Below are 11004 nucleotides of genomic sequence, written 5' to 3'. Positions count from 1 at the left end.
TAGGAACTCTCACATGGCTTTCTTCTGTGGAAGTGCTCTAATGAAATGCACATGGATAGCATCTGTCCGCAAAATGACCATTGTTCAATTTCAAAGAAACAAGAGTTATGGCATCTTTTTTTTTAGTTCTAATTGCAGTTTTCTAGAGATTGCATGGGAAAATCACTGCCAGATGTCATTAGTAAAGACGTTAAATACTCTGTGTCTATATATATATATATATATATAGGCCTATCCTACTGTTGTTGTTGTTGTTGTTGTAAATTCCTAATGTTTGCAAAGTATAAATACTTTACCATTTGATTAATATATCATGATTTTTTCATATTACAGTAATAAGAATTAGATGATTTTTCATTACAGTAATGTGAATTTGTGCTTAATTATCATGAAAATAATGTTAGAATGCCAATAATTTTAATGATTAGCCTGTATTAAAAAATGGTAATATGACCTGGAAATGATTCTTTTTTTTTTAATCTATAGTTTCTTCAACTAGGGGCACTTTTAGCCTTGTGAGGTTGAATAAAAAAACTTGTTCAAAAGTCACGTAACACAGTCTCATAAGTTTAAATAATTTGTCTAGTTTTAAGGTCTGTAAGAAGACAAACTTAGATTACAAGAGAAACTGTTAATATGTACCATCTTGTCCGACCAGCAATGAACAAATGTCATTTCCACCACATCTCAATATACAGCTGTTATTTAAAAATAGAATAATTTATGCCACTCAAGAATTGTCTAAGATCATTTTTGTAACTAGTTTTACCAGTTTTTCCACAATGTACAATAATTATACATTTGTCAATGAGATAAATTAACTGCCCTAAGGACCAAATGCTGAACCTGTCACACTCTGAAATGTAATATTGGTTTGGGTTAGAGCTTATTAGAAAATAAATAACTTGAATTTTTATATTAAGTAGAGCATGATGTCATAAATTGTGGATACACTTTTAATCTGCGATGAAAACTTTTAAAATATTTTTTAAAAATGTGTGTGGTGATGGAAATGACAGGGTGTTGTGGAAATGACAATGAATTAACGTGAATGTAGAGAAACAGTAGATATATTTATTAGAAAAAGTCTTAAACACATCACACTCATTAAATTATGTTTTATTAATAAGGTTCAAGAGGAGCACAATCAGATAATCAGTCTGGCCCAGGTGGAGCTCGTCAGCTAATCACCTTAACAAGCACAACAGGTGTATATATATATATATACAGAGGCCAACTCACCTCTGTTTCATGACAGTTTTCCAGCATCCCACCTCCACCCCAAATACTCACTCTTAATCTAATTTCATCCCATTCCTGGGGTTGGGGGTTCTCTGGGTTCGGGCTCTATCCCGACCTCGGAGCCCTCCCCCCGGATAGCACGCCAACTATGCTTACTAATTGCTCAATCATATTATATGTTAGTGCAAACTCGTGAACTCAATTCACAAAGTCATTAAACATAGCCACACCTGTTTTTAGTGTAGTGCTGAGTTTGATGTATAAAACTGATTTGTCTCACAGATGAACGGCTACAGTGCATACTGTAAATAACTGACACAACTGATGGCAAGGCAAAAATATAAGCAATAAATGATGCATCAAAATTTCAACATTGTTAGATAATTATGAAGCCATATAATTGTGAAAGTTTGATATGTTCTCATTGGTCTCTTAAATGAACACTCATCTTCTGTAAAGAGTAACTGTAAAGAACACCTGAAACTGTATCATTTAAACAGAGATGTGGAATGTGGAAAATTGTGAGCACCTTGAATGTGTGAATGTATGTATGTTTGCATGTGTGTGAGAGAGAGAGTGTTTGATGTGATTCAAGGCCAAATCTTGAATTAAGCGTTTCACAGATTTCTTTCCAAACAGACAAAATCATTTCCGTGTGATGTTTGGTCACTGGTACAAGCTCAGGGATAAGGCCTATGATATTCTTGGTTTGGTACCAGATTATGTCCTGTGACCTTTCTTTTGCTGTCTTAGTTGGCATCTTAAAAATAGATAAAAATGAAATCAATTAATATAAAAGTAATATAATTTAGAAATAAAAATAATATCATAATATAAATATAAATAGTATTGTAATATATTATAATATAAAAAGTATTACACAGATCTACTCTCGCAATCCATATCAATTGTACATAAATGTCATTTCCACCTCAGGCTGTCATTTACACCACAGAGGGTAGTGTGGTGGAAATGACATTTCTGTAGTTTTTTGTGAAAAAATGGAAGATAGCTTCACTGATTAGCTTTGAATTAATAATTAGCATTTCATGTATGCAAAATACTCTTATTTAACTTAAAATTTTTAGCTTTTTAAAAAAAACCTTTGAAGGTACAGCATGTTTGGAAATGATGTAGAATAAATATATTAACTGATCAAGCAATATTTATCTTGATTTTTCTTCATTTGTTGCTGATGAAAATTTAAATTCCCTCCATGTCCAACATGTGCTCTGATGTCACTGAACATTTCCATAGAAACCACCTAAACAATCTTTCACACAAACTTTTTAAAGGGACATTACAGTGTTGTGGTGGAAATGACACCAATACCGTGCGACAGCTATATTTTGTATAAAAAGTAATATTGACAGTGGCCTCACATTAAATACTATAATGAATTTTAATTATTTTACTAGTGCTTAATTCAGGTACATTAATAGTTACCAGATAAGTCATATTTTTAAACTGTATTTTCATTGTTGAAGTTTAAAAGTCAGGCGTCTGTCAGAGCGTGTGCCAGTCACAACTGACGGAGTTACTCCACTGAGTCACCTTCACCAAAAGATATCTACATAAACATTCATATTCCAGTAAACTCTCCCATAAACATGAGTGTGTGCACGCCCAGCACACTTAACTCACTCTGCTGAACTGTATGCCAGCATTCATATTACAAAAAAAGTGCATGAAACAACTAAACCTCAAAAGCAATATGGCACCACCTGAGCAGAGGAAATTACTGATCATCTCTTCATTCCGCCTGTGGCCTATGCCATATGTGTCCTGTACTGCTGGGTGAGGAGAAACGGGATGTCTGGATTTGGGATTTCCCCCATGTAGAGAGAGAGAGAGGTGAAAAAGAAAGTGAGAGAGAAAAGATATCTTCCACATACTTTCCAAAGTTCCACAGAATTTCATATCACTAGCACAAATACTGTATACCCAGATTAATAAGCCATTTATATTCCAAATGCAAGAGGAAGAGAGAGGGAAAGACACGTACTCAGATGCTGTAATAAATTATTTTAGCTCTAATGGGCTACAATATACTGGAAATATGATTCAACACCATGATGCTAGTGCCCCAGCTAACAGAAAATGTTCTCAAAACAGTGGATAACGTTCTGGCAAGGTTCTCTCAAATTATGAACAAACATTCTTTCAGTAACGTCAATAGAATCTTCATTCAAAGTTATCTGGTTATTAATAATAATATTCACAAAATATGCATAAAAACATTATTTATACATTTTTCATGCAAAGTTTTTTTTAACATTTCAGTTGGATGTTCAGCTAAGTAACATTCCTATAATGTCTGCAAAGTGATAAAATGCACTGTTCCCTGAATGTTCGTGTAACAAAGAAAAGAAAACATTTTTAAAAAACTCGACATTTTGAATGTTCAGGGAACATTGAGTATCATTCAGTGCAGCATGTGTTACGCATTTAAGTTTGTTCCAATCATTAACCCAAAGTCTTTAACACAGTTTGATGGTTATACTGAAAAAAAGCTCAATTTAAAGCAACTGTATGTAGTTTTGTGTTGGCCTATTTCTGCAACTTTGAAGCCAGTAAGTGAGTGGAATTCACTATGGTAAGTATATCACTGTCATAATTGCAATGCATATCTGTACATGTACATTTGTTGCTGCAGTAAATCAATGCGCCATTTTCATAATTTCGTACCCACTCACCAAACAACACCCAGAACAGATGTTTGGCGGGGAGCGTGAGAAAGAAACAGAAGCCATTCGCCTTTTAAGCAGACAGTGTACCATCAGAATGTTTTTGAAATTGATATTTCAAGGTAAAAAAAAAAAACTTTGCCTACATATAGTTCCTTTAAGTCATACCTATATGTAACCCTGGACCACAAAACCTTAAGTGACGAAATTTAGATTTATACATCATCTGAAATCTGAATAAATAAGCTTTCCATTGATGTATGGGTTGTTAGGATAGGACAATATTTGGCTATTTGAAAATCTGGAATCTGAGGGTGCCAAAAAATCAAAATATTGAGAAAATCGCCTTTAAAATTGTCCAAATGAAGTTCTTAGCAATGCATATTACTAATCAAAATTTAAGTTTTGATATATTTACGGTAAGAAATTTACAAAATATCTTCATGGAACATTATCTTTACTTAATATCCTAATGATTTTGGGCATAAAATAAAAATGGATAATTTTGACCCATACAATGTATTTTTAGCTACTGCTACAAATATACCCCAGCGACTTAAGACTGGTTTTGTGGTCCAGGGTCACAAATGTAAAAATATGTATATTGTGATGGTTGCTCAAGCATGAAGATCCTAAATGCCTTCTTTTTAATTGCCTGTTTTGTGTGGAATAAATCAGGGCCAATAAAATCAGTTCAAATGGAACTGTTTTATTTAAGCATTTAAGCAAAATAAACGTGAAACTGATGCCAAAGTGATAATGAAGATTGGACAGTGATTCTCAGTTGGTAGGTCTGCTATTTGTTAACAATTCAAAGGCTCAAACAGTAACACACTCGACTGCGTACACACAACAACCAACACACATATACAGATATTTCCGTGGTCACACTCTTACAGATGTACATGCACTCTCTCGCTCTCTCCCTCACACACTCACATGAATTACAACAGCTTCCACCTGTCTTTTAAACACTTCGTGTGTGGCATGTTCATATGCATACATGCATGTACTGTATATCAAGTCCAAACACAGTCAAAAATATGTATGCACATTGATCTGTTTCAGAGCTATCTCTGACGTTGAGTTCTACAAGTTTTATAATCCAGATCACTACTTAGAATAGCAGATGAAAACAAACCCTTTCTGCAGTTAGGACTGAAATCACCTCCCTTTTCTTAATTTATTGTCTATGTCTGGATATTAGGATCTGCATCTCCCTGTTTTTAGTAATAGCTTGCATCCAAGCTTCGACTCCCTCATCTGATTAGCTTAATCGTTACTCTGGATAAATTCTGACTGGAAACAATTCTGATGTTAAGCAACTGTGTGAAGAGAAATGAGACAGCAGCAGTGCACTGTGGAGTTAGCAGAGAAGAAGAACTTCTGCAGAATAATCAGGCAGAATTCGTGAAACAGCAATGGGTTTGTGTTTTTTTTTTATTTTTTCTTTGTTTCTTGGCAACGCTTGCATATTTCCTTAAAAAGGAGAGAAAGGGATAGAGGAAAAAAGGGGATGGAAGGGGTCTGAATGAGGGGGGACTGAGTCTGGTTTGTCTCAGAGGCACTGGATGACTAACACTGCAAGAATGATTCCATACTTCCCTCCAGTTACAAGCACACAAACGAAAAACTCTGAACAACTCTGCTACAGGAAAACCTGTACATGATCACATTTCAATACTGTTTTGTAAACTCATGAGCTGTTTTTGGAAGCCAATTTGTACCACATGAAAATAAAAGTAAAACTTAAAAGTCATAATTATGACATAAATCAAAATTATAAGATATTAAATTGTAATCATGAGATTAAAAGTCTAAAATATGAGATACTAAATTATAACTATGAGATAAAAAGCTAAAATTATGGCATATGTTAAATATTAAAATCATAATTTTGATGTAATTAACAATGTTGAAGAATTATGAGAAAAAGTAAATTATGACACATCATAATTGTGACATGAAAAACTTAAAATTAGGAAACAAAAAGTCAACTGACATGAAAGTCAGATTCGTCATAAGAACAGTCATTACAGAAGTAGAAATGATAACACGAAAAGTCAAAATTACGAGATAAAGCCATAATTATGACTTGAAAGTCAAAATTGTCATAAAAGCAATTATTACAGAAGTAGAATTTCTAACATGAATAGTCAAAACTATGAGATAGTCATACATAAAACTTTAAAATGATAACATAATTATGACATAAAAAGTCTAAATTATGAGATAAAACAATTGTGATGTTAAATAATAATTATGACAAACTCTTTCAAACTCAACTGTCATAATTATCACTTGTGCAATATTTTTAATTCTCAATCTCATAATTATGGCTTATGTCATAATTATAATTTACCAAAACACAATTTTTTTTTTTTTTTTCTTATGTGGCGAAAATGGGCTTCCATAAAACTCCATTAGTTATTAAATGGAAAACTGGATTAATTCTGTCATTCTAAAGAGCTCACAATAACTCTTTCTTCTGAAATGTGATATTCCTCCTTGTGTGTAACTAAAAACTTAAAGGTTAATTAGGGAAAAAATCATGTGAGCAACTGATGAATGATGGTGTGAGAAACCCTCAGAATGTGTGTACGTGTTATCGGTCCTCTCGTCACAGAACCATGGAGTCCTGTGTTTGAATCCAGAGTTCCTTTGAAATCTTGGAATTAGCAGCAGAACCAATTTCCTTTCAAACAAAACCACAGGTTTAGAAAAAGAATATCACCCTTTTAGTGCACCCGCGCTTACTGAGCAGATCTGCTTTTAATAAAACCAAGGCCTAGCAGCCCAATCATAGTTTACAATGACATTTAGCTTATGATAACATTTAGTCAGCTTTTCAAAACCAGATATGTGATATTGCAATTGGCATATGGTGCAATTCACGATAATTCCAGTCAGCATAACGTAATGTTCCCTCGTTCTCCCTAACCAACAATTCGAGCTGGACAGACCTTCAGAACAGTGAATCCCTTTGAGAACATGGGCTTGCCCTCAACGGGGAAAGATGACCTCAATGGGAAAATAGAGTAAAACATATTCATAGAATATTCCTTATTTAAGTGTACAGTGTGTTGACAGTTCCACTGAGTCATCTACTTGTGTATTGTAAATACAGTGTGGTCTGTTAGATGCTTGGGCTGCGCTCACATCCTGGCCAGGTTAAACAGACGAGGGACGAATTTGTAAACTGTCATCTGATGAGGCGTTTTAACCAATGTCTTGGCTGGTGCAGGTGCAGATCTGAACAAGACATATTCATTACTCATTTACTCATGTTTGTCTATACGACCGGACGATTTTTAGTTGTGACCTTTAATTAGTCTTTGGAGAGTCAAAGGGAGTCGGTGCAAACGTTCACATTTCTCAGCGGGTGGCCTTTGGTCTTGACAGTGACCAATGAACAACTTCTCAAAGTGGAGAAAAAGACTATTGTCCTACTCAAACATAACGAATGCTAACTTTAACTGTATCCATTGGGAACGGGAAGTGGAATTGGGAAATGGTTCGGGAAGTACTTTTCCCATTCAAAGTTTCAAACGTTTGTCTTGGTTAAAGAGTTATAAGCTATGAACTACTAAACCAACCTGCAAAAAGGTGAAAAGCAACATTACAAACTTTTAACTGAAGTAAAAAGTATTTGAAAATTGTTAAAATAATAATAATAATAAAATACAAGACTGTATCGTGACTTAAATTAAGGAAAGAACTACAATCCCAAGAAGCATTGTGAATGACAATCAAATGAAAAATGATACAGATCTATTGATTTAAAGATTAAATAATGCAGAAACAACATATTTTGTTTATTGCAAAATATACAAAGTAGCTTGAGAACAACTGACTCATTGAAATAGGCAAGGCGCTAAAGAGTTCTTTTGGTGCAGTTTGCTTTTTGCTATTCTCTGATTTTTGGAGATTTTTTTTTTTTCTGGCAGAATCATGGGTAATGTAGTCTGTCACAAGAAATTCTGGTTTTAAACATGATCAGCTTCAACAAAAACATATTCCATCCATTAACAACCTTGTAGTTAGCACAAAGTCTATCTGAAAATGTTTGGGATTTTTAGTTTTTGTTTAGTTCAAAATATACTTTTTAAATAGTATTATTATTCATATTATTCAAATATCATCTCTAGTTCCTTTTTGCTTCATCAATTCAAATTGAGGAACTGAGTTGGAATTTACAAAGCATTCTCATTACAGTTCTGAAACAGTGTTTGTAACCTGTTTTTCTGGGATCCACCTTTGCTTAATAAGTAAGAATTACAGTTGTTCCATGAATTGCATCTTAATTCAATCCAACTAATTATTTATGTTGCCAAAATTGAGTACTTTCAAGTCAGCTAATGAGATAGTGCCTTAATTCTATCATTAATCAGGATGGCTGATTTTCCAGGGAAAAGTTTAGTTCGTTAAATGATTTATTCCTCAGAGTAGATCACATTGTAATGACTCCATTATGTTAGTGAGGATCCATGCTTATAATAATATGAAGTGTTTTGATTCAACTGGGTTTTCCTCCCCTAATTTAAGCCTGTGACTCAGCTTCTCCTACGAGCTGTAACAAGATTGCGTGTGTCATTTGACTAAGTGTTTAACCATGGTTTTGGTATCCCGCTCCTGCGGTTCACTATTGGCTGGAGTTTGTTTAAACTAAACTAAACTCCCACCATGGAGCTCTCACAGCTCTCATTGCTCAAGCAAATTACAGTGCATTGTGGGATTACCCTGCAGCACCATTAAAGCCAATTCTTTCCTTCCCCTCTCCCACCATTTTTTCTCCCTGTCTCTGATTTGATCTCATCCTCCCTATCGCTACTCCTTCCGTCTTCCCAAAGGTTCCTCACTCCCCATGTGTGCATGCCTATTTCTTTGAACTAAACTTAAACAAAAAATAAGTTTCAATTTCCTGCAATATATTTACTTAATCCAGTCTTTTTACACATATTTCATCTTTTGTTTTCACTCTATGTCATAGCGCACTTCATAGCTTTTTTTCTGCAGGCGACTTGCATCCTTTAACCGAGATATTTCTGTGACCACATGCCTCCAGATGTTGGCCCTTAGTGCTCAAAGCCAGCTGGGAGTCATTATCTGGGCATGTTGTACCAAACCTCTCCACCTCCTCTCCAAAACCCCTCCCCACACCTCCATACACCCTGTTTCCATGGCCACAGTGCTGTTCTGTGGGATTTCTAGTGAAGAGAATTTGGAAAATGGGTTTGGCATGTATGTGGTGCTCCAGGAATGATTTGGCAGAATATAATTGTAGCATACTATTGAACTTATATTATCGGGAAGCTCCTGAAGCAAACTTGTATACCGCTTCCGATATGAAACAGACTGTAATGCAAAAGAATTAAATATGTTGAAATCAGTCAAAAGGCTGAATGTCTTTGTGTTCTGAAACTGCTGAATGTCTGAAGGTTTGTTGACAATAAACAGCAGACCTGGTTTACTTAAATATTCAGGCTCCTGCTGATTTAAGAAATCGTAAAATCAGAGAGTGAATTTGCCTAATGAGTGGAGAAAAAAAGTTGAATTTGAATAAGGTTTGGATGTTTTAGCAGCTGCAGCTTTTTTTCCGAGTAAAGCTCCAACTGGGAAGGCTTGTTCTTAGGAAAGCAAGGGGGACATTATTTGGAGCAACAAAATAGAAAAAAGAAATCAAAACGAGGTTTTTTTTTTCCTCTGGTGAAATAATATTGAAACCATACTGTTCAAAAATTTGGGGCTGCTACAATTTTTAATGTTTATGAAAGTGTCTTACTTTTTTAAAATCAAAAATACAGTAGTACAATATGATTTTTGTCCAATCAGATGCTCTGTATAATTACAAAGTAAAACACCATCATGATCAATCCCTTTATGTGCCCTAAACCTCCTGTTTTAATAGGAAATATATAAACACAGAAAACAAAAAGCAATTTATGGCATCTTTAAGAACTCCTGAGTTCACATGTCCACAATCTATGACAGGGATTGCGGTTTGGCTTACTGCAAAAAAAGGGACTAGCTAGTAAGTAAATCTCTCCATTCCTGTCAAACCAAATTATGGAAATTAAAGTTGAGATGGTCTCATGCTGTGAAATATCACAATATGGGAGCAACGTTGCTCTGAGTCTTGCTGTCTAGAGAAGCATGCAAGTAGTTGTATGGTCCTTTTTGTAAATTCAAAGATGTGGTCACTACAAGGAAACACCAGAAGCAACAATATAATTCAATATTGGTTAATGGCTGATGTGGTTAGGAAAAGGAAAGGGAACAGATGCCATGGCAAAACCCTCAATAGATGAGGGTGATATTACACCGCTGCTACTGAATCCCTGACCGGAGATGACCTTGCAGTTTAACAACCTCTTGCTGCGAAGGTGGCGACACTAGCTGCACATCATGTGGAGCACAGAGTCTTGACATGGTGTTTCTGTGAGATGTATTAGAAAATATATTTGCATTTTCATTCAGTCTGTCTGCTGTTTTTGTTTTGTGCAGGTGTCTTATTTAGCATAATTTCACAAATCTAAAATCAGCCCATTCTGTTTTTGCTTTAAATCTTGAAATTATAATCTAATTCAATTCAAAAACAACTGTTTGTGCCACATGCATACACTACCAGTCAAAAGTTTTTGAACAGTAAGATTTTTAATGTTTTTAAAGAATTCTCTTCTGTTTACCAAGCCTGCATTTATTTGATCCAAAATAGGCTACAGAAAAAGCAGTAATATTGTGAAATAATTTTACTATTTGAAATAACAGCTTTCTATTTGAATATATTTTAAAATGTAATTTATTCCTGTGATCAAAGCTGAATTTTCAGCATCATTACTCCAGTCTTCAGTGTCACATGATCCTTCAGAAATCATTCTAATATGCTGATTTGCTTTTCAAGAAACATATATTACTATTATTATTATAAGCTTTTGTAACATTATACACCATTCAAAAGCTTGGAGTCAATATTATTGGTTTGTTTTTTTTGTTTTGGTTTTTTTTGGGGCGTATAGAAATGAATACTTTAATTTAGCAAGGATGCTCTAAATTGTTTAAAAGTGATGATAAAGAC

The sequence above is a fragment of the Onychostoma macrolepis genome, chromosome 11 (assembly GCF_012432095.1).
Source record: "Onychostoma macrolepis isolate SWU-2019 chromosome 11, ASM1243209v1, whole genome shotgun sequence".
In the NCBI taxonomy this organism is placed as follows: domain Eukaryota; kingdom Metazoa; phylum Chordata; class Actinopteri; order Cypriniformes; family Cyprinidae; genus Onychostoma; species Onychostoma macrolepis.
Note: the sequence above shows the minus strand (reverse complement) of the source record.